Source organism: Papio anubis, chromosome 2 (genome assembly GCF_008728515.1).
Source record: "Papio anubis isolate 15944 chromosome 2, Panubis1.0, whole genome shotgun sequence".
NCBI lineage: Eukaryota > Metazoa > Chordata > Mammalia > Primates > Cercopithecidae > Papio > Papio anubis.
In genome coordinates this window covers 5966347-5991596 of record NC_044977.1, presented here as the reverse complement: position 1 = coordinate 5991596, position 25250 = coordinate 5966347, and the positions used below count along the sequence as shown (strand labels likewise).

Sequence of the window (25250 nt, the reverse complement as noted above, 5' to 3'; positions counted from 1 at the left end):
TTTTCTTTGAGGTAATTCTTATTTATATCATTTTCTAATGCTAAATGTATCATGTCCATCCTTTAAAGCAAAAACACAAACAACACAAAACAAAAACATGGGCCAAAGTAAATCTGGTCTTTCTTGATAAAATGACTGAGATCAGGTGACTGCTGTCTGCTTTAATAGCCCTAGACCTTTCTGGACATTCCAACTTCACTTGGATTCAGCCCAAATTAACAGCTGTTCCTAACTTCGTTGTCCCAAGAATCTTGCTAACGTGAGGTGACTCATTGTGACTTGCATTATTTTTGAGTTGGACTTTGCCTGTAAGAGAGGGAGGCTGGAAAGATTGATTCTCTGTTAAACTGAAAACTAGTGATAATATTGTGGGGGGCGTGTGTGTGTTCATGATTGCGTGTGTGTGTTCATGATTATGTGTGTGCCTTGTGTCTTTTTATATTCTTTTCTTCATGACTTGCTTTTCTTGTTTTTGCTAGGTGATAGTTTCTTCAGTGTTTATACTTTTTAATTATATTTGCTTATCTCATTTTAAATACTTAATAGTTAACCTCGTACTCATAGTAAACACATTGCCGTTTTTAAAAGTATTTGCCTTCGTGAGCAATCAGTCACATTCTTCCAGTGGAATGTTGCTTTCCTGCTCTCAGCCACGTTGTGTTTTCCACACTACACTGTTTAGTACGTGCTGACTCACTGAGCATCTCTGGGACGCTGGCTCTGTGTTTTGAATTTAAGAAGAGAAGAATGTAGTTAGGGAACACGTTATTGTCTTTTGATGTTTTCTATAGAATTTAGAATAGAGGTTTGCACTCAGGGGTGTTTTGCAAATATATATTGACTAGGGGTCTGGTCTAGCTTGTTCTGTAATATTAGGAATCTGGAAATATTTATTACTGTAGTTGTTAGAGGGTCCCTAGAAACGGTTGGGAGTAATTCTTTTATCATGTAGTGGCCTGTGGTGGGCAAAACCTGTCTCACATACAGCTTAACCTTTCTCGTGTCTAATACTGCTCGTGAAGAAGATTGTAATTTGTGCATTGTGCTTTTATCAGGTTGCTGTTCCCAATGCAGTTAGTGTAATTTTTCATTTCCTAACAGTCCTCGGGCAATTCTGTTTAACATGCTTTCTATTTCAGAACATTCTCCTGTTTAAAAAACTTCTTTTGCCTCAGGCCCAACATGCTTTTCCAGCCAGGCCAGTAGTAATTTCTATCCTTCCTGGCTTCAATCACCTTCACTGTTAAAATTCGACGTGAATTTCCTAAGAGGGTTTCCTTTTTGTGTTTATGGCATAGCAAATGATGAGGTGCCTATGCCGCCTTTGATATTATTTGGTTCACAAAAATATTATTTCATTTTTATTACTAAGGGGAAGACATGCCCAGTTTTCATATTTATTTCAAATCTATTTCAATTTGTTATGTCCTAAACCATCCTTTTTTTAATGAATAGAATTTTAATTGTCCACCTGAACTTTTAAAATTGTTCATAGCATTTTCCTGAACAACAGTATTCACACTAGAATAAGAGACAGATTTGCTGATTTTTTAAAAAAAATTCCAGTTCATTTAATAGGTAGCAAATTCTCTTTTGAAAGTCATATTTTAAAAGTGAATGAAACAGGTTATCTGCCTTTCTATCCCAAATGGATGTGAATTAGTTATGATTTTTGGGTTGAGAGGAGACAGCATTCTAAGTAGAGGCTCTTGAAGCTACTCTTTGGGTCTGAAGTTGGTTTTAATGACATCATCTAGAAGGATTTAGATTCTTGACGGGGGGAAGTCTGGCAAACAAAAACATACAAGAGAAAGCCTTTGCTGTCTTATTTTTAAGGCACTACTGGTTTATATTGAGGTATGTTTTGAAATATCTTTTTATAATATCAAGATTTTCAAGCGATTCTAGGGAATGTAGATGGGAAGATGGAGGGCTAAACTAAAATTAGAACTCTGGTTATAATATATATTATATATTACATATATAAAATATATAGAATATCATGCATTTTTATGTATCATACATGTTATGTGTGTATATCTGTGTTGTATATATGCCACATATACATATAACTCGTGTGATGTATACATGGCTTTTATATTATGCCTCGTATTATTTGGAATGTTTTCCCATTAACTGTGCCGATTTCTGTGTACAAACATGGGAGAAAATGGGGCTTTTCCTCTCTTTGGGGATACTCATCATAACATTAAGGAGAACGGAAGAGTACTTCTTTTTTAGGTTATAGTTTGCATTTTAAATTTCATTGCTGTTCCTCTCGACTTCCATCTGTGTTGACATTTGGGAATTTTGTGGTTGCTCTTTCTCAAGTGGAGTGGAAATGCTTAAAACAGAATTTACACTTTTAAATGCAACCAAGGCTGTATCACATTGTGATTCACTCCAGGTCTGAATACTTTTTCTTTGGCTTAAAAAAAAAAAATCAAATGCCTTGTTGAACTAAATATTTCTTAAGCTTGCAACCTTACTGATTATTAGACATTATAAACAACCATTTTTGCATTAATGGAAAAATCTGGCTGAAAATATAATGATAAATGTTGAAGTTTTAGACACTTAATATTTTATGGCATCAAAGATGTTTTTATATAGATGTTATTGTTAGTTGTTATTTGTTAATGACATTGCGGTTTAATTTTATTTTGATTTTTAGTTAAGGTTCAATTATAATCCAGGAAATACTACAAATTTGAATAAGCCATAAATAGCCAGATTTGGTGCTGTATCACTTATGTTGGCTCTGTGCTCTCTTTTTTCTTAAGCTTTTAAGTCCCTGTCAGTTGGCGTTTTCTGTATGGGTGTGTGTGAGAGAGATTTTGGGGCTGAATAATTCGTGGTCTGGACCTCAGTTCGGTTACTAAGAAGGTGAATTCCCTAAGACTCCTTTTAGCTTTTAATGTTTGTGATGGATTCTTTTAGACAAAATTTGATTTTAAATAAATTGTGTGTGTGTGCGCGGGCATGGGTGCACGTGCGTGCTTTCCAACATTCTTAGGCAATACAGTAGGAGCTTGTTGTAATTTCCAGATTCAGCCACCAGACAGGTGATACGGAGGCACTATTCTTAGCAGTTTGTATAGCTGGAGAAAGACAGCAAAATCTCATAATGGCTTTAACTGTCTTATACTCCTCATTTTCAATTCTGGGCCTTATTGACTGGCCTTTGCTGGTTATTGTTGCCATTTCCCTCAGTTTTAGTTCTCTTCTCCCTAGTGCGTTTATGAGAAAAATAGTAATTAGAAGTTAAGTGGTCTCCAACATGTGACCGTGTAGTTCATGATTATTTGTTTTTTGTTTTGTTTTGTTTTGGCTTTTGTTAAAGGCCAGCTTTACATATGGGTAGATATCAGCTTTTTTTTTTTTTTTTAAAAAAAGAAATCCTCTATGTATAGCTGAAAATCTTATTTTCTTGGAACTAAGACAAAATTCAGGTGTGAGTTAGACAAAAGTGGAAAAGAATAGATTAAATAATAAATAACCAATACAATGTAATGTGTATTGGTTAACGTATTATTTTATTATTATTATTATTTTTTTTTTTTGAGAAAGGATTTCATTCTCTTGCCCAGGCTGGAGTGCAGAGGGAAGATCATAACTCATTGCAGCCTTGAACTCCTAGGCTCAATCAGTCCTCCTGCCTCAGCCTCCTGAGTAGCATATGCCACCTCTCCAGGCTGAGTTTTAAATTTTTGTGGAGATGGGGTCTTGCTATGCTGCTCAGGCTGGTCTTGAACTCCTGGACTCAAGTGATCCTGCTGCCTCGGCCTTCCAAAGTGCTGGGATTACAGGTGTGATCATCACACCTGGCTCAATTTTTATTTTTAATTGTTTGTTATGGGCTTTGGAAAGGAATTGTAGAAACTTAACCAAAAGCCATGTGTAATTTATATAATGTTTGGATATATGTTTTTGGTTAAAAATAAATGTAAGAAAATTAGCAGAAATGCTTTCTAAAGGAATAGAATATATGTCAGTTTTCAAAGGATGATAAGCCGAGGTAAAAACTTAACCAGTTTTGGAAGCCTCGTGGGAAAACTCAAGTCAATAATGAAACCTCTCAATAAGAAAAGGTAACTGGAGAATCCGTGACCATGTTATTGTGTTACCTAAGCTGAGGGACAGGGTAAGCTACTTTATTTTTCTATTAAGAAAAGATAAACTCTTAGGTCCCAATGTTCTTGAGACAGGCATTAACTCACTCAGTATTTGCCAGGCAATATGTTATGTTCTAGACAGTACACTCCTGTCTTTTGTTCCTGGGTAATTTACTGGCTAGTTGGAGGTAATAGGAATAATCCAGTGATAAATGATAGTATATAAAATTTACCTGATAACTAAGATGTTATACACTCAAGATAAATTTCTGGGTCTGGAGGTCACACCCTTGGAAGTTTTGACGAGTTTCACGTGAAATATTTTGCTCTACATAGATCAGATCACTGATTGGGGGCTGACAGTGTAGGCTGCAGTGGTTAAAAGCTGAGACTTGGGTCAGCTGGCCTGAGTTCAAATCCCAGCTCCCTAACTATTCACTGTGTGCTGTGGTCTGAATGTTTGTATTCCCTCTGCCCAAATTTATAGATTGAAATCCTAACCCCCAAGATGATAGTGTTAGGAGACAGGGCCTTTGGGCGGTGTTTAGATCATGAGGGTTTCACCCTCATTAATGGGATTAGTGCCTTCATAGGACAGGCATGAAGAAGCTCATTTACCCTTTCCACCACGCGAAGAAGCAACAACAGGGCACCAGCTATAACACCGCGAGAGATTCCTCACCAGGCGTGGAACCTGCTGGCACCTTTATCTTGGACTAACCAGCTTCCAGAACTATGAGCAATAAATTTCTTTTGTTTATAAACTACCTAGTCTAAGGTATTTTGTTATAGCAGCCTGAATGGACTGACACTATGGGTGATTTAACTTTCCTAACCCTTAATTTTATAATCTATAACATGAGGATAATAATACCAGCTTTATTTACATTTTGTGAGGATTAAATGGAATAATCCATGTAAAGACTGGCTGGCAAGAAGTATGTGCTCTGTAAGTTTTATTAGTTGTGATAAGGAGATATGGACAGTAAAATGACCCAAGGAATTACATTCCAGGGTATGGAATTGTTTAAGAATTTTTCTTTAGATTTCTCTCTGCAAGTAATTACATTCATTACAATAGCTTTAAGTCAGTGCCTTCCAACTTGTGGTGAAGAGTCTTTTATTTAAAACAAAAAACAAAAACATTTTTAATCTACAAGAGACTGATACTTATATAAAATTCAACAAAAATGAGTTACTAGAAAAATTAACTTAAAAAAGAAGACATATAAAAGTACCCGTTTTTAAATTAGATTCAACAGATATAAAAATTCTCTGTAAAACTGCTATAAAAGTTTCTAAATGCTTACTCTCAGTTTCAGTACTTATGTTGCCATGGACCAGTGACAAACAGTTGGCGACTCAGCAGTGGTCTGTGGTACACATTTGAGTAGTGTTGCTTTAAATATCAATATGAAATATATATATTCATTTACTTCAAAATTTATATCTATACCCCAGACCATTTCTCTGGCCTTTCGATTTACATGTGGAGATGACCATCTCTCTCTTAGCTAATGGTGTTATTTCTACTCAGTAGAAATCTGTTATTATTTTTTTTGTTATTATTTTTTCCTCCTCACCTGTCCAACCAATCCATCATTTATGTCCTATTGAATTTTGCCATTCTGTCCATCTTCACTGCTGGCTTCTTAGTCCAAAGCTACCATCGTCTGATATAACTGAATACCAGCCTTCCTGCTTCCACTACTCCATCCTCTTTCTTCCATTCTGCATAGAGTTACAAGAATGAGTTTTCTAAAAATGTAAATCTGTTTATTACCTTTTATTGGCTTCATGTTTTAATTACAGTTTCCTTGGGTGAATGGTATGTAGCAATTACATTTTCAAGTCATTAAGAGGCAGTACTCCAGATGGGTGGTTTAATAGCTTAGTTGGGGTGGTGGTTGTGTAAATGTTAAAAATTCTGATTTGAGAGATTGCCAGATATTAAGATTAAGAAGGAATAAGTCAGAGGCTGGAGATTATTTAGGAAGCTCTGTAGCCAAAGGGATACTATTCCCTTAGTGCTCTAACTGTATGTTTACCTCTCATTTCCTTCTGGTTTAAAACTGAACCAGATCCCAGTCTTTCATGGGGATGATTGGCCTATCAGGTAGCAGGCTAATTTGTGTTAGCAGCAATCTAGAAGTAATGTGTGGGGTTGGATTCTAAGTAGACTAAGGAGGATGCAACATACAAATATGTGTGTACTTAATTCAGATGGAGCCAAATTTATGTATAGGAGTATTCTTAACAGGAGTCTGGATTTAATGTGTTAACTTCAGCACCTGGATATGGCTCCAGCAATTTGCCTGGTTATTTGATTCAAACTTGGGTTCAGCAATGGCTGACATTTCAATGTGGTTGAGATCCCTTAACATCTCTAGCTGTGCAGGTAGGAGGAAGGCACAGGAAAGTGAAGTGGCAGAATACATTTATTATATGCAGTCCTCTCCTGTACCTCCTCACTCCAACCCTTGTTAGATTCCAGAGGACATACCCGTGATTAAGAACGGAGAAATGTATTGGTGAGGAGAGCAGACCTGTGTGGTGTCTCTCAGCTGGGAAATCTTATTGGAATATGCCGCTGTTGAGCTAGAACTGATTTCAGGGGGGATCATGGGGCTCTGGAGTGGCAAAGGGCTTGTTTAGCAGTGCTTTAGCTTCATGGATAAGGTGGCTATCATTTTCGTAATAGGCCTGGATGTGGAGTGGCAGTCAGTGTTCTGAAATGCAGCCTTTGGTGGTTGTGGTAATTGGTTATAATGTCCTTAAGCATACAATAAATTGGCCATTTACCAAATTTTTACTTGATCTCTGTAACTGGGGAAATCCTAGCTGTGTCGAGCAGAAACTTGACATTTGTTACTGATATAGGAGCCCTTTGGAGCCCCTTGATTTAAGGTAAGACTGATTTCCCTTGAGAAAGGACATGAAATACTACCACTAATATATACTTTAAATCTTCCAAGGCTTTCTTAAAGGGACTTGCTGTTTACTGGGAGACTTTTGAAAATTAATAAAAATGGGTCCTGGATTAATCCTTGGGGGACCGCAGTGCCACTGTGGCATATCAGTTCGAGTCAAGGCTTATGGAAGTCACCTGGTAAATTGACTTTGAGCTTGCGTCTGCATGGCTGTGGGCCCAATGGCTTGGCTGACTAATACGTGATTTTCCTACTTCCTGAGTGCTTGATTTCATCAAGCCTGGAAATTGGCAGAATTTTCACATTGACCCCTTGTGGAGTGAGGACTATTTAGGAAGACTAAGTGGAAGCCCTGAAACTGTCCTTCACTAACAAAAGACAAAACCCTAAGCAGTACTACATCCCTACAGACTGCACAGAGTAGGGCTGCCTTCAAAGACTTCAATCTCAGTGGAGAATATAACATCTGTTTTTGATTTGCTGATTGGACGAATGGATCTTGGATAAATGGATCTTGGAGATCAACTATGGAGTAACGTAATCCTAATCAGAGAGTGATTCTTAGTTGCTTTACTTTCCAAAAGTCACCCCGTATCCACGGAGGATATGTTCCAAGGCCCCCAAGTGGATGCCTGAAACTGCAGATAGTACTGAACCCTGTATATGCTATTTATTTGATCTGATAACTGAGGTAGCTACTTATTGACTAATTGGCAGGTAGAATAGACAGTGTAGATACATCAGATAAAGGGGTGATTCAGATCCCAGGTGAGATGGAGCTGGGACAGTATGAGATTTCATCACACTATTCTCAATGACACACAATTTAAAACTTATGAATGTTTACTTCTGGAATTTTCCATTTAATATTTTTGTACCACATTGACCTCAGGTAACTGAAACTGCAGAAGGTGGGTGACTCCTGTAGTCCTTTGCACCTGGAATGCCACAACTGGTATGGCATCTTTTTTTTTTCTTGCTGTGCCAGTTAGATTAGAGGCGCATTGTCTTCAGCTAGCGGGCAGAACTGAGCACCTTCATTGTTTTAGGGCAGGGTGATAAAAGTCTTCTGATCTCTTTCATCATATGGCTCATAGAGACCTTGATCATCTAGATACGTAGACAATATCATCTCAAACTAGTACCCTAAAGCAAACATGCTTTTGAATCTGATGATCAGGAAGCAGCATGTAGCCTAGGTGGTTTAGTAGGACTCACACATGCCAGATGTTGGATGATAAACTCTATGCTTTGAAGTTGGTAATCTTGCAAAACTTAATACTGTGTTCAAATATCGATATCGGTTCAACACTATGGAGTCTATAGGTTCTTTCCCCAAAATGGCTAGTATTTAATTAAATAAAGAAACACAAAGAACTTGATAGTAATTTGAAAAGAGGATGCTTGCTTTGAACAACTTACACAGTATCAGACCTCTAAAATACAAATTTCTCTGTAGCGTTTTGACTCGAGCTTTATTTTTGAATGGTGATTTTTTTAATTGAAGTTTTTCAACTGGAAAATACATTTAGGAAATTTAGTGTATTTATTTTACACACATACATTCATATGTAAAAGTTAACATAAATTAAAAAATACAACTATGTAGTTTAATGCTCTGTATATAAAAGTAAGAACAAAAGTTATTTTGGAAAACTTTAGAAATAAACCAGAGTTTCTGCCTTCAAGTTATTTGTGATTGATTATACCTAATGCTCTTAATCAAATAAAATCTTGTTTATATTTAGCAAAATAACAGATGGCTTCAGAAAATAAGTACTTTAAGATCGGAAAGGCAAATTTGTACAACTCTCACCTTTTGTTCAAGTGAAGAAACAGAATTCATGCCAGCAATTTATTGAGTATCTACTATGTGCCAGGTACTGTTATAGGTACTTGGAATATAGGTGTGAACGAGGAGACTATAAAGCTCATACATTTGAGGAGCTTACTTTGCAGCAGCAGGAGACAGGTGATACTCAATAAACATCACAAATATTGCATGATGAATGTTATGGCAAAAAGTAAACATAGAAGAATGTAATAAAAGTGGGAATTGAGTGTGGAGGGGCAGTTTTAAATGGCGTATTTCAGGTTAGGAACTGTTGAGAAGCTGACATTTGTGGAAACACCTGCAGGGGAATTAGTCATGCACTGGCTGGTAGAAGAGTGTACCAGACCTAAGAAATGGCCAGTGCAAAAGCCTCTACTCAGGGGTTTGCCAAGAGCAGGGGTCCCCAAACTTTTTGGGACCAGGGACTGGTTTTGTGGAAGACAATTTTTCCATGAATGGGGGGCAGGGGGATTGTTTTGGGATGATTCAAGTGCATTACATTTTTTTTTGTGCACTTTATTTCTATTTTATTACATTGTAATATATAATTAAATAATTATACAACTCACCATAATGTAGAATTGGTGGGAACCCTGAGCTTGTTTTCCTGCAACTAGATGGTCCTGTCTGGGGGTGATGGGAGACAGTGACAGATCATCAGGCATTAGATTCTCATGGGAGCATGCAACTTAGATCCCGTGCATGTGCAGTTCGCAATAGGGTTCTATGCGAACCCCATTAGATTCTCCTATGAGAATCTAATGCCAGCACTAATCTGAGAAAAGGTGGAGCTCAGGCAGTAATGCAAGCAATGGAGAGTGGCTATAAATACAAATGAAGCTTCTTTGTGTTTATTTTTGGTACTCACCTCCTGCTGTGTGGCGCAGTTCCTAACGGGCCATGGACCGGTGGGGACCCCTGACCTAGAGTATTCAGGAAACAGCAAATAGGAGAGTTTGTATGGGACAGAATGAGCTAGGGACAGAACAGTAAGAGAGGACATTCAGAAAGATAAGAGAGGAAGGATCCGATGACACAAGTACTTGTAGATTGCTGTAAAGACTTTGGTTAGCTTTTACTGAGTGACATGGGGAGCCACTGAAGAGTTTTGAGAAGACAAATGACATGAACTTATCACATAAAATGATTACTCTGGGTGACTGTATTGAGAATAGAGTGTAGGAGGCAAGGATGTAAACAGGACAGCTAGTTATGGCCATTATGTGATCCAAATGAGAGATAGTGGTGGCTTGAATCAGTATCTTAGGAGCGATGGTAAGAAATTATAAAATTGAATGCATTCTGGATCTATTATGAAAGCTGAGTCAAAAGCACTTCCTGATGGATTAGATGTGAGAGAAAGAGAAGAATCAAGGATAACTTCAAAGTTTTTGGAATGAACAATAGGAAAAAATTTAAGTGACCTGGGCCGAGTTATCATTTAGTTAGTTATAGGAACAGTACTATAACTTGGATCTCAATATTTATAACTTGCAGATTTAAATGTATAAATCTCATAGATTGTAGGTACAAAGATCACATTTATTTGTAATATTTTTAATATATTTGAATCTGGGATTTTAGTTGGATGTGGATGTGCTGCATATGTTTGCCTAATATAAAATATTATAGTATTATAGTCTAATATATCACATTTTTGAGGGACAGTCATCTTGATTAATAGCAGGCTTTCTATTTCATTTTATTTTTTGACATGGCTTAATGTAATTCTCATAATGTTATGTCTATTCATTGTTGTAACAACTATATTTTAATGCTTAGTATATGTCAGACATTGTGTTAGGTGCTGGGCTATAGGAATAAACAAAGCAGACAATTGTCTTCATGGGGCTGTAATCATTGTCTGAAGTTTTTGTTTGTTATTGTTTTGATTTTTTCCCATTACGGTAGTTTTGTATAATAATTAGAAACAAAAATTAGTGTTTTTTGGGGGGATTAAGAAGAGATTTTAGACTTATATATGTAGGACTTTGTATTAGTATGTTCTCACACTGCTATAAAGAAATACCTGAAACTGAGTAACTTATAAATCAAAGAGGTTTAATTGGCTCATGGTTCTGCAGGCTGTACAGGAAGCATGACTGGGGAGGCCTCAGGAAACTTACAATCACGGCAGAAGGTGAAGAGGAAGGAGGCACGTGTTACATGGCTGGAGCAGGAGGAAGAGGGTGAAAGGGGAAATACTACACACTTTTAAAACAAGCAGATCTCATGAGAACTCACTATCATGAGACCAGGAAGGGGGAATCTGCCCCTGTGATCCAGTCACCTCCCACCAGGCCCCTCCTCCAACCTTAGGTATTACAATTTCACATGAGATTGGGTGGGTACACAAATCCAAACCATATCAGGCTTCAACAGGAGGCAAAAGACAATCAAAATAGTGTCATCTAAGGAGTATTAATTTATAAAGTGAGTATTGGTAAAGATATGGTAATAGGGAAACCATGGTGGATAGTGCCAGTGGCTTAGCTTTTGAGTTGCTGATACCTGTAGGCCTGAAGGAATAAAAGAAGGAGCCATCCATCTAATGTGAAACAAGAAAATCATGTACAGTCACCAATTTTGAGATTAGCAATCATCTTACTTCAGAGGACACAGTCAACTCAATTGCAGGGAGGGACCTGGAGAACAAGTGTCCTGATCTACTCCACTTCTCCATGATCTCTTCTGGACCTTTCAAATGGCCAAACCCTGCTCAGGCTGGAGGTCTGTGATATAGGCTGTACAGGTTGTGTTCCCAGGGCAGAAAATGGTATAGGATGATGGAAAATGGGCCTGAAGGTGTAAATTAAAGATGTCTGGTACAGCCTTTCTCTGTTGCCTCTCAGCCTATGTTACCCTTTTTCAGGGTTAAAAATTTGGGATCCTGACTCAGGTAATCCACAAAGTCCCATCAGCTACCCTATTATCAAGTGATATAAAACCAGTTATACCTTACCTGAAACAACATATTGACTACCACCAGTACTCTTCATATAAGGTAGAACAGCAGCAAAGAAAAAATAACCGACTTAAGTAATATAAACATATTTGCTACAGACTCCATGTCTGTAGATGGTCACAAGGCTCAGTTTGTAATCACAGCTGCCTCCGTATTGGCTGCACAGGGTTCTTTATGAAGTTGACCTTTAAGAGGTTCATTCCTACAGGATCTCAGTCTTCAGATGTGTTTTTATTAGGTTGCTACAGTTTTCCTTTACTGAAACTAAAAGGCTTCCTGGTATATTTTCTGATTCTCAGCGCTCCTTCTGGCTTCTATTGTGAAACTGCCACCCAAGTTGCTTTTTTCTTTCCATGCTTCAGTGACATGAAGAGCACAAAATGGCCACAGAGTAGTGTTAGCTTTCAATTAATTGAAAATATGACCATGTTCCTTGATGGAAGAATTCTCTCCTTGAACATGAGGACTTCCAAATTCACCAAGCCTAAAACTGGGGAGTGAAGCAAAATTCTTCCAGTAGCTTATCAGTTACAACAGTGAAAAGGGCTAGTCCCACCTCTTGTTTCATTCCTGGACCCACATTCTTCCTATGGGGAGATAACACCATATATTTGCTGCTAGTTTGAAGCATATACTGTATCTTACTTGTTTGAACCTCAACCCGTCAAGCTGTTTCCTACCCAATATCATTATAATTGAAACTTCAGCAGACTCTTCTACCATTTTATAAAGCCAACTGTTTCTGGGTGATTGAGCACATAGTAATACCAGTGAATTACTTGAGTGTAAGCTCATCATGTATATAGTATGCCCTCTGGTCACAGGCACTGTTGTGTCATGTAACACAGCAGTTGACAAAGGATAAGTTAAGTCTGTTGATGGTGTTGGAAACACTGTAGGCAACAAAGACAAATCTACACCCAGAATAAGTATTTCTTCTTGTGAGGACACAAATATTCCCCTTCCCTTCATGTGGGGTATCCAGTGGTATCAGCTTGCTCCCAGGTGGTTGACTGATCAATCCATAGAATGGTAGCATTCTGAGGGTTTATAGGGTCATCCTGCTCTTTGTTGGCTGCATACTTAGCATATATGGTAGTCAGATATGGTGAGGGGAAGACCATGAACCCATGTATAGCATCCATTCTTGCCACCCTAGTAACTCTGTACATAAGCAAAGCATGTATTGACTGGGGAAACTGGCTGACTGACATCCACTGAACTGACCATCAGTGTTCATCTGATGTCTAAGAGGCCACTCCTGCCTGTGTGTTCTATGATGGATATTTATATGGGCATGAATGTCATCCTACTCTGTACTTCTTCCTAGAGGTCAATATCTGTCACTGGTTTTTAAATTACTTTCTTCCCAAGATTATGCTGTTTGCCAGAACTTGCACTTACTAGCTCATAAGTCAATGCAGAACTGTACTTCTAGTTTACTTTTTATTCCAAAGTGGAAAACCACATGTACAACCTAGTTCTGCTCATTGGAGAGGCTGCCACTGAGTGGGCTTACAATTCACTCTTAGCTTACGCAGGCATACTGTGCAGATGGAGCTGTTCTACAGGCTCATGCATTCTCCTTCCTAACTTCCTGGCCGCTGGGACCGGCCCATGACACCAAACCTGGGGGTTTAAGGGAGAGGCGGAAACATAGTAGGAACAAATGACTTTGGAGTCCGAGTCACTTGTTTGGGTGGTTTAGCTTACTTGTGCCTTCTAAACATGGTTTGGTCTGGTCTTGTATATACTACTTCCATTTTATAGTGGAATTTCATTTTGCAAGTCCATTTTGAGGGTTTGTTTGATAGAACAGATAATGCTCAGTTCCAAACAGGCAGTTTAAATAGTCACTTAATATTTAATGGGCAGGTAATTAATCTCTACTAGCACCTAGTAAGCTAAAAACTGCCTTTGAGAGAGAGTAGCTGTCTACAGAGAAAAGCATGGATACTCTAATGCAGTCCCCACATACCAGCTTCTTGAGTCAGAGAGTGGTGTGCGGAAAAAAAAAAGAGGGGTGAATTTGGAGGGGCAAACGGATGATACTCGATAGACTTTGAACACTGAAGAATTTTAATGAGAAACATTTAATTAGCTTTTCTGTTATTATACGTCTTTTTGTATAAGAAGGCAGCAGTAGTGATTTGATTTGGGATTAGAATTTGATTTAATTTCATTGTATTGATCTTTCACATTGTACTCTTTTTGGTCAGGGATATTTATTTCTTTTTCCTTTTCTTCTTGTCTTTTTTTCCACTCTCTCTTCTCCCCTCTCTCCTCCTCCTCTCTTTCCAGTAGTAATTAGAATATATTTTTGTTGTATAATCCATTGCAGTATATGGCTAAACTAAAGGTCTCAGCTCTAGACTAGACTGGTTATCCAATGCTAGCGCATTGACTGTGTCCAGTTTCTTTTCTGTTATTACCTGCCTCTCTTGGCTCTTAGAGGAAAAATCGGATGATGTGATTTTGTATTATTTTTGTTATCTGTCTCTGTTAGGATAGACCTGTGGTCAGAGTAACTAGAAAGTATATGACTATAATTTGATTATATCATTTTTTACATTATTAAAGTTCCTCCTCATGCCTTTCTGTAGGAGTCCTACTTCAGAAATTACTAAGTTTTTTGTATTTCCTTTTACAGAGTTTAAATTGGTTTCAATACATTTACTTATCTTTAGGATGACAGACGTTTTTGACTCTATGATATGTATATGAGACAGATTCTTGCTCAAGACATTTTAAATTCAGGAAGTTTGACATCGTTCCTTTTTCCCCTCAGTATTATTATATCTTTTGGTTCATTTGTCATGTTTTATAATGTTAATGATTTAACAGCTAATCTGTATACAAATAAAATAGGTGCTGCCAGGCAACCAATTTTTATTGCTAACTTTTTGGTAATTGGGAGGGTTAATTGATAATTCTATATAATTATATAATTTGATTCTAAATAATATTATAGGAACAGCTTTAAAAATAATCTTTTGCCTTGACAATTCTGGCTAGGTGTCAGTTTTAGAGAAAGAAGGCTACATTTAAGAAACTGTTACTTTGGAGGCCATCAGGACAGGCTGGAATTATGAGAAACCAAATGTCACTTCAATTTATTCAGCATGAATTTATTTTCCAAAAGAAGCTTAAAAATATACTGCCTACTTTTTTTCCTATTTTTACTTGGAGTCTCATTTTATGTTGACATTCATATTCTCTTTTGTACTTTAGCTTGAAATTTGTTGAAGTTTCTCATAATTTGAAGAATTTCACTGGAGACATTTGGCTTTACATTATGCAATGAATGCTAATTGACAGCTGATTCAGAATTACTTAATTGTAAACACTTAACTACAGAAATTTGATCAGTGCACTAAAAGCCCAGACTTCACCCCTGTGCAATATACGCATGTAAGAATCGGCACTTGTGCCTCCAAAATCTATAAAAATTCAAATAAAAAAAATATAGAAATTTAACAAGTCTGGATTAATAACCCTTCTTAAAAAGTAGCTGTTCTAGGAATGCCTTGGTCAAATTCCCATCTGTTGGATTAAAGATCTTCTGATGCCGTATGATTAATGATTTTTTCCCCCTTTCTCATGGTAGATTAGTAATTTGTGTCTCTTGTTTATTCTCTCGTTTATTCTTCAATAGTGATAAGATCCGTGGATCTCTTTTAGGAAGTTTTACAGATATCACATCAAGTGAAGAAAATGTGTAACATTTGCATGATTAAAGGACTTGTGAAGACAATTTTGCCCAGGATTAAGCATGTTTGCATTTTCATATTTTTATGAAGGAATATCAAGTATCCTGGACATTGAACTATCTCAGTTTGGACATTAGGTTGACTGGATGTTACTATGGCTATCATTTCTGCTTTAGGGAAGAGAACAGAAGGAAACAGGACCCCTTACCCTCCTCCACCCCTCACTACTAACTTTGAGTAAGTCACTGTGACATAGACACATAGTCACAGTGTCAGCCCCACCCCAGAACTGACACATATCCTTGGTATTAAGTGAAAGTAATTTTTAAAAAGAAATGTGCAATATCAGCCGAGCGCCGTGGCTCATGCCTATAATCCTAGCACTTTGAGAGGCTGAGGCAGGCAGATCAGAAGGTCAGGAGTTCGAGAAAAAAGTCTGCAATATCAAAGATGCCATATTTAAATAAAAACTACCAAAGAAAGAAAGTACAATAAGATACACCATTTATTTTTTTCACCTTAGATTTTTTTCTTAAAAAAAAAAAAAACCAGTGAAATACATCTTAAATTACTTCACTGCCTGTTGCACAGAGAGTCCCAGTGATAGATCTATTTTATTATTGTTTGCTTCAATAACCATTTCCTGTGTTCCTCTTACTTCCAGCAACATTCTGAAAACCACGCTCACAAACAATAAATACTAAAAGCAATGGCACTGAAGCATGACATACTCATGTTCGGTTACTACCAAAGCACAAAAGTCCAGCTCTGCACCCTCCAGAGCAACATCCTGAAGGGGGATGTATTATTAGAGATTATAATCCTGAGAGGAGAAATACGGTCTTATGAAAAATAAATATATTTGAATTTTACCAAACTTGGGACACCAGGTAAAACTGAGTTGTTAATGTGGTTCATATTCCTCTAAAAAACTAAAAAAAAGCCTATTGATTATCAGTTCAGGTAACTATAAGAAGCAATATGGGAGCATTTTGGGCATCACTTTGTTGGGTGCTCAAAGCCAAGAGAGCATCATCAACTCTAGGGAATGACTGCTTGGAACATTTGGAAGAATCCCTCTGTTGGTACAAGCTTGAAACACCGCTCATGTCATGCCCCAGTGTGGCTTAGAATCTTCTGTATGCAGTTATGACCCACTGAAGATTTGTTAGTCAGTGATGGACCACATCTTCAGTGTTGGTTCCATAAGATTGTAATGGAGCTGAAAGTATATTTATCACATAGTGACATCACGATCATAATGCCATAGTGCAGTGCACTAATGTGTTTTTGGAGATGCTGATGAAAACACACCTACTGTGCTCCCAGTCATATAAAAGTAGAGCATATACAATTATATACAGTATATACTGCTTAATAATGATAATAAATGTTACCAGTTATGTGTATATTATAGTATACTTTAAATTGTTATTTTAGAGTGTACTACTACTATATATATTAAAAAATTAGTTAACTGTAAAGCATCCTCAGGCAGGCTCTTCAGGAGGGATTCTAGAAGAAGGCATTGTTATCATAGGAGTTGACAGTTCCATGTGTGTTACTGCTCCTGAAGGCTTCCAGTGGAACAAGATACGGAGGTGGAAGACAGTGATATTGATAATCTTGACCCTGGGTAGGCCAAAAGATGTAAGGAAAGACAATAAAGATATAAAGAAAGAAAATATATTTGTACAGCTTTACAATGTGCTTGTGTTGTGAGCTAGATATTATTACAAAAGAGTCCAAAAGTTAAGGAAAAATTAAAAAGTTTATGAAATAGAAAAGTTATTGTAAGCTAAGGCTAATTTATTACTGAGGAATAAAAAATGTTTAAATATAAATTTAGTGTAGCCTAAGTGACAGTGTTTATAAAGTCTTTAGTAGGGTACAGAAGCAACACGTCTACCAGCAGACATTTAAAAGAATTTACTGTACATACAAATGATATGAAAAGGTTTTTGTTTATATGCCTATTTGTAGGCCTTATGTCTTGAAATTGAGTGTAGTAACAGGCATTTTGGCAAGCATCTCAGAAATCTTGATTTTGACAAATAGCTCAGTTGAGTGAGATGCAGATGGACAACACAGAAACACACTTTTTGAGAGTAATATGTAAGTTTAAATGCAGTTGTTGGCTTTACAGACTTTATGTGATTAGCATTTTATTTTAGAGTGTTTAGGTATGAAGACATCTTTTACTTTTTTCAAATTTTAGATTTGCATTTTTAGTAAAACTAATTTTTGCTTTTAGTGAATGAAAATTTTTTTCTTTCAATGAAAGACATCACATTTTCATGTATAAGAATGAAATCATTAAATCACTGTTTGTTAACCTAAGATGTTGTGACTATTAAAGGGGTTTAGAATGATGTAAAGGAGCTGTGGAAACTGGAAATAGAAATTTTGAAATACTCTGTAGTAAGTTAGAGCTTTTATTTATTTATTTTTCTGCAGAAAAATTTTTTTCCTTCCTGAAAAATCTGTGATCCTTTTTATTGACTAGAAAGATCTTGGAGCAGGGGTGAATTTGATTAGAGATCATAATTTTAATACACATATTGGTACTGAGAACTGTAGGAAATAATTGGTGGACAGTATCTTAGTGCACTTATTATCATATTGGGAAGCATTTCCATTTTTTAAATTTAGAATGTTAATAAGATAATACTTGTAAATACGATCTTTAATGTGAATTTGGAGACAAATCTAGTTCCACTTACAATCAGTTATATAAAATATTTTAAAGATATACATATATATTTCCTATGGAATGAATCTTTTGTTGCATTTGGGCTTTTCCCAGTTAGAGCCATGTTCACTGAACCAGTACAGGGACTGAGAATGGAGTCTTGTGGAGAAAAATGTCAAATATACTTTTCTCAGCAGTTGTGGAGCTGCCCAGTTCTTGAAGGGGTACAATTATTGTTTAGGTGTTGATGCTAGTAGCAAGTTAAAGGGAGGGAATTTGAAACCTTGTGTTTTCCAAGGATTAGAAATAAAAACAAAGAAAGCAAAACAAGCAAACACAGGACCAAAGCTCAAGCTTTGATTTTGAAGTTGATTTTTGAGGCCGCATGACTAATGCTTTTCCTAGTACTGCATACTGGCCATGAGCAGGAAGCAAAGCAGATAGAGTGGCTGCAGATACGTCATTACATGGCTGCCTCTGTCTTCTCTGGGAGTTTTTAAATAGAAATAATGTTGCTCTGGAGGGTGCAGAGCTGGACTTTTGTGCTTTGGTGGTAACCAGTCTTAGCAGAGAATGAGTATGTCATGCTTCAGTGCCACTGCTTTTAGTATTTATTGTTTGCGAGCATGGTTTTGAGAGTGTTGCTGGAAGTAAGAAGAAAGAAGGAAAATAGGTATTGAAGCAAACAATAATAAAAGAGATCTATCACTGGAACTCTCTGTGCAACAGGCAGTGAAGTCATTTCAGATGTATTTCACTGTTTTTTTATTTTTTTAAGAAAAAAAATCTAAGGTGAAAAAATTAAATGGTTTATCTTACTATCCTTTCTGTGGTAGTTTTTATTTCAATATGGCATCTTTGATATTGCAGACTTCTTTTTAAAAATTACTTTCATTTAATACCAAGGATATATGTCAGTTTCTGGTATAGGGTGGGGTTGACATTTTGAAAATGAGTAAGGAAGTATCAGAAAGCTTTAGATATGTTATATCCTTGAGGATATGATACTGTGAGCAAATAACACTAGAGAAGCCTTACCAATCTGTAATTTCTTGAAGACAGGTACCACATTTTATTCATTTTTATTTTGTTCCAGTGATATTTTATTCAGGAGTGCCTACTATTGCTAGATATCTGTTTAGGTATTAGAGATTTGAATAGATTATATGTATGCAAGTATGGGATTACATATGTATATATATGTACATATACATATTTGCTTGTACATATGTACACATATATTTACTTGTACATATGTACATGTACATATATATTTACTTGTACATGTGTACATGTACATATATATACACACACATACATGTGTGTGCCCATGCACATACCCTAGAGCCTAAACATTTTTGGAATGAGTTAATAAGTGGGTGAAAGGGGGTGGTAAAACTGAATATAGACAATCATCGAAGCCTTAAAGGGTCTCATACATTCCATTTCAGCAGAATGGTCAAGTTTAGCTGGCCGTATTTTGGATTAGGACAGTTATGACTAATATTATAGTGATTTGAACAGTAGAATTGCTAATGAGATATAAGTTTTCATTGTTTGGCTGTCTTCATCTCTTCCTCATCTACTTTTCAATAAACTTTCAAACTTTTGTTAAAGTAGACAATTTGGTTAAACATGCTCTACCTTAAAACTTTTAAATTCTTTTTAAACAGTAAATTTTAAAGTAATATTATAGATCCTTTCATAATTTACTTAATATTTTGTCTTTGCATGTTTATAGTAGGAAAAAATAGAGAAATATAGATAAAAGCAAAGAAAAATCATTGTTAACCCCATTATCAAGAGACCATAGTTACATTCTGATATACAATGTATCAGATAAATTTTCGATATCTTAGTGTACATCCATAATTAAATGGGCAACAGAAAACTCTTTAAACTTGATTATTTTTTTCACTTAGTGTATTATGAACATCTTTTTATGTCACTAAATGTAGATTCCAACACTTCAATGTTAAATGTATGAATGTCACATACATAGTCAATAATATTATATCCATGATATGCATGGACAGTGCTTAATAATTTGAAGATATTATACATGAGTATTCTGACAGCTAAGTTTTCCCATAAGAATTTTGAGAATTCTTAAAAGAGATTTGAAATTGTGTTGAATTAGCCACTGTTACAAGTTATTACGATGATGATGATGACTGTTTTTAAGGTACTTTAAAATAAAAAGATCTTTTAAAATTCTGGTTCTGCTAATAACTTGCTGAGTGCCCTTAGTAAAGTAACTTAACTTTTCTGATTCTTGGGTTCCTCATTTGTGCAACAAGTACAGAATTCTTAACATACAGAATAGAAAGAATTAGCTATTGTTTGGAGGGCACTTAGCACAATGCTAGGTATATAGTCAATGCAATCATCGGTATCAGTTATTGAAATCACCCCAGGTTGTTAAGAAATTTTCTGCTCTTACAAGCATCTCATGGTGAAACATGCTGAGAGAAACATTTTTTCAATCTCTGTTTCTTAATGGTTGCTATAGTAGATGCTGAGGACATAAAATTAAACAAAACATGATCCTTGGCTTTATGGCACCTATAATCTGGTAGGGAAAATATGTCAGCAGAGAAATTTATAATACTGTATAATTATACTATTGGGGCAGTTTGACCATAGCTCTCCGTGAACTCAGTCTTGGGAAAGGTTGACCCAGAAGTAATGAGGTGCCTATGTGAGTTCACTGTTTCACTTGGTTTAATTATGAATAGGCCAAAACAGTAATTATCTGTATCAGTATGTCTGGTCAGAGTACGTTGGGATCAGAGAATTGAAAAACTGTTCCTCATAAGCAATACAAGGCTTAGGTGAATTTAAAGTTTCCATTTTACTGATGTTGAATAGGCTCCTAAATTAAGTATCAGTATGACATTATTAGCACACAGATTTAGTTGTACTTACATGAAATTTAACTTTGGGTTTTCTTTTAAACATGCTTGTAGCATTATGCTCTTGGTTTTAGTAGTTTCATTTGGTGAGGAACTTGATAATATGGCAAGTGAAATTTATAAATGTTATTTTACATTCCTACATTATATCGTTACAAGACCTACAGAGTAGAGTTGCCCAGTAACATTTAAATACCTTATCTCAATTTCAGTTTGGGTAAATAGTTAAAAGAGTAAAATATGCAATGGAGAAGATGTAATAAATTGAGACATGCACACAATGCAGAGGATCACTGTACTTGCCAAACTGTACCTGTGCTTTCAGACCTATTCTGTTTCATCGGTGTTAGGTTATTGGCTATAAAATCTATGGGTTTGTGTGTATAAGATATGTATCTCTCTCTCTATATAGATATATATACAGTGTGTGTGTGTGTATGCATATGTTATACAATGTGATATATGTGTAGATAGATATAGATATGTCTTGAATTTTTATAAATTAAAAGAGATCTTGCCAATATGTAGGCAGTCACTGTGAAAGCTCTTATGATCTTTGTAGTTTTGTGCCTGACAGAATTTTGAAACCTTTGTCTCTCTCAGTAAAGGCAAAGAACTGTCAGAGTGTTTGATAGATCTTTGATATTTCACCACTATTTAGTCCAAAAGATGTGGATTTTTTTTGTTGGAAATATATATATCTCCTGAGATTCTTTAATATATATTAATATAGTGTGTCCTATACCCTTGTCAAAGTGATAACTTGATTCATTTATCCTGTTTCTAATATAAAAACATTCACAAAGCTAACATCCATGGCTATCTGGCTATATTTAATAAATTCATAAGTGTGATTGGGTTTGTTGATTTGCAAAGTGTCTATATAAGTTTTCTGATCTTTGATTATTCTTTTAGGTAAAAAAAATTAGTGTTAGTTTTTACTTTACAATTGATATAACCATCTTGTTTGAAACTATTATCATAAAGATATAAATTCTTATATCTCTGTTATAGTTTCAAACTACCTATCAAAACAATACTTCAAACTATGTTTTAAACTATATATTCAAAAAGTATTTGTTTCCAGATCTTGCTTCAGGTCAGTTAATTCAAGTTCATTGTGACAGGAACACTCCCCAAATAAAAATTCTCTGGGCAATTAAAATCATATGTGTCTCTTTCTCTTTGTTGACTTTAAAAAATAAAATAAAGCTGGGCACAGTGGCTCATGTCTATAATCCCAGCACTTTGGGAGGCCGAGGCAGGCAAATTACTTGAGGTCAGGAGTTTGAGAACAGCCTGGCCAACATGGCAAAACCCCGTCTCTACTGAAAATACAAAAATGAGCTGGGCATGGTGGCACGCACCTGTAATCCCAACTACTCGGGAGAGGGTGGGAGGATCGCTTGAGCTAGGGAGGAGGAGCTCGCAGTGAGCCAGGATCACACCACTGCACTCCAGCCTGCAAGACAGAATAAAGCCTTGTCTCAAAAAAAAAAAAAAAAAAAAAAAAAAATCCCAAAAATAAAATAAGAAAAGTTAAAATAGTTGTGAATTTGTGCATGTACTGTAAATGATGTATTTTAATGTTTTTCAAGTGAGTTTTCTACCAGTTTTATTTTTGACCAATTGTATCACACCTATAGCAGAATTTTGTTTTCTTCAATGGTTCAACTTATTAAAATTATTTAAGACATGCTAAGTAACAAGTAATTTAAATTTAGTATAGAAGATTAAGTCAGCTGGGAAACTGTAAACTGCAAAACTTATTGGGGTGGGCCGGGCACAGTGGCTCATGCCTGTAATCCCAGCACTTTGGGAGGTTGAGGTGGGCAGATCACCTGAGGTTGGGAGTTCGAGACTAGCCTGACCAACATGGAGAAACCCCGTCTCTACAAAAAATACAAAATTAGCTGGGTGTGGTATTGCATGCCTGTAATCCCAGGTATTGGGGAGGCTGAGGCAGGAGAATCACTTGAACTCAGGAGGCAGAGGTTGCAGTGAGCCAAGATTTTGCCATTTCACTTCAGCCTGGGCAACAAGAGCGAAACTCCATCTCAAAAAACAAACAAAACAATACAAAACAAAACAAACAAATGAAAAAACTTATTGGGGTGATATTAAGAATGGTCAAGGACCAGTGCTTTGGAGGTAAAATCTTGGATTTATATTTCAGCTTCACACACATACTAGCTGTGTGACCTTGAGCAAGATTGCTTAATGTCTTCCGTTTTCTCATCTGTGCAGTACTTCTCCCGATGTTGGGTTATTGTGAGAGTTTAAATAAGCTTTCATTTGTAAGTTAGAACAATGTCTGGAACGTAGTAAGTGCTCCATAAGGTACTGATCATTGTAATTTACAATTTGTAATATTTATAAATTATTATTATTTTTTCTGTCCATATTATATCTCTTTTTAAAATTCTCTGTGTTGGCCAGGCACAGTGGCTCACGCCTGTAATCGCACCACTTAGGGAGGCCGAGGCAGGTGGATCACCTGAGATCAGGAGTTTGAGACCAGCCTGGCCAACATGGTCAAACCCCACCTCTACTAAAAAATACAAAATTGGCCAGTCGTGGTGGTGCATGCCTGTAGTCCCAGCTACATGGGAGGTTGAGTCAGGAGAGTCGCTTGAAGCCAGGAGGTGGAGGTTGCAGTGAATAGAAATTGTGCCACTGCACTCCAGCCTGGGTTACAGAGTGAGATTCCATCTCAAAAATAAATAAATAAATAAATAAAAAATAAATAAAATAAAATTTCCTGTGTCTGTTATATTTCATATGTGGTTTATACCCTGCATTTTAAGAAAAAATATAAATGTAACATTATGTTTCTTGTTCATGGTAAAATATATACACCTTTTGGTTTATGTGGGAAATGTGCAAAGTAACCTTTGTGTTGAGGTGCTTTTTTTTTCTTCCTGGGTTGGGAAAATTTAGTACCCAACTAAGAATCAAAGAAGTTTAGAGTATGGATTATAGGATGGAACCTTTCAATTCAACTTCTTCATTTTATAGAAGAAGAACCTGAAACTTTGAATGTTTATCTTTCCACAGGTCACATCGCTAGTACCTTAATTGGATCTAGAATGTGTATCTTTCGATTCTTTAACCTCCCTCTCTATTTTGTTTTTCCCATGGTGAGTATAAAATTTTTGACAATGTTCGAGTAACTGTAGCATTCGTATTGAAAGACAGAAAAGACATAAGCATCCTCACTTTAAAACTATTCATGGTTACAATGAAAGTCACATTTGGAACAATATCCTAGTGATGACTTAAAAGATTGGAATTGCTTCTCAGCAAGTTACTGGACCATACATTCTCAGGAGCATACTACTGTGCAGGTGTGGTCCACTCTGCAGAGGGCCTAAAGCTTCTGTCTCTCTAGCCCTTACCTTTGGTCTTTGCCACATAATTTTTCCAAAAAGAGAAACCTGAATACAGAAGAGCGAAGAGCAGAGTATTATTTGAGCCAGGAGCTGTTGAAACATTAAGTCAGAATTCTTCCTGGAAATCAGCAGACTAAGACTGTGTTAGCTCATGTTTCATATTACACAAGAGAAAATAAACTGAAAGGTCAGTTGAACAGTTACAGCATTGCCCTTTTCCAAGGTAATCAGCAGAGCATGTAGCAAAGACCTGAACAGGAGCGTGACTGGAAAGAGAGTGGCTGATAAAGAGGCCGGCAGCTTAAAGTGCTTGGGACAATACTTGACACTTCCAGGCCTGACCAGATGGGCCATCTCTCAGGGCTTACCTTCAGTAATTCTGATTTATTGTATTCAGATGTGTGTGTGTATATGTGTCTGTTAGGCAGTCAGGTTTTCACTTTACCAGAAGACTCTAGAAATTTTAATATTGACCATTAATCATACCTCAGTAAACTGTAAGGGCAATATATTATTTATTTGTAACCAAGAGACAAGGCACAGTGATTAAAATTAATTTATAGTTATATTTTGTTAAATTTATTCTAATTTGTTAAGTCAAAATATCTTTATATTAATGGCTTTATAGTAGGTTCTTTAAATTGTGTCATTAAACGTGATAGTATTTCCATGATTCTGAAAGTAGAATAATGTAGTA

At 36.2% G+C, this 25250-nt stretch overlaps 1 protein-coding gene across 3 annotated transcripts in view; it reads left to right on the top strand.

Moving 5' to 3' along the window:
• The window catches only part of GBE1 (1,4-alpha-glucan branching enzyme 1), a 266685-nt gene that overhangs the window by 16720 nt on the left and 224715 nt on the right, over positions 1-25250 (top strand). The gene's annotated exons all lie outside the window — the stretch shown is intronic.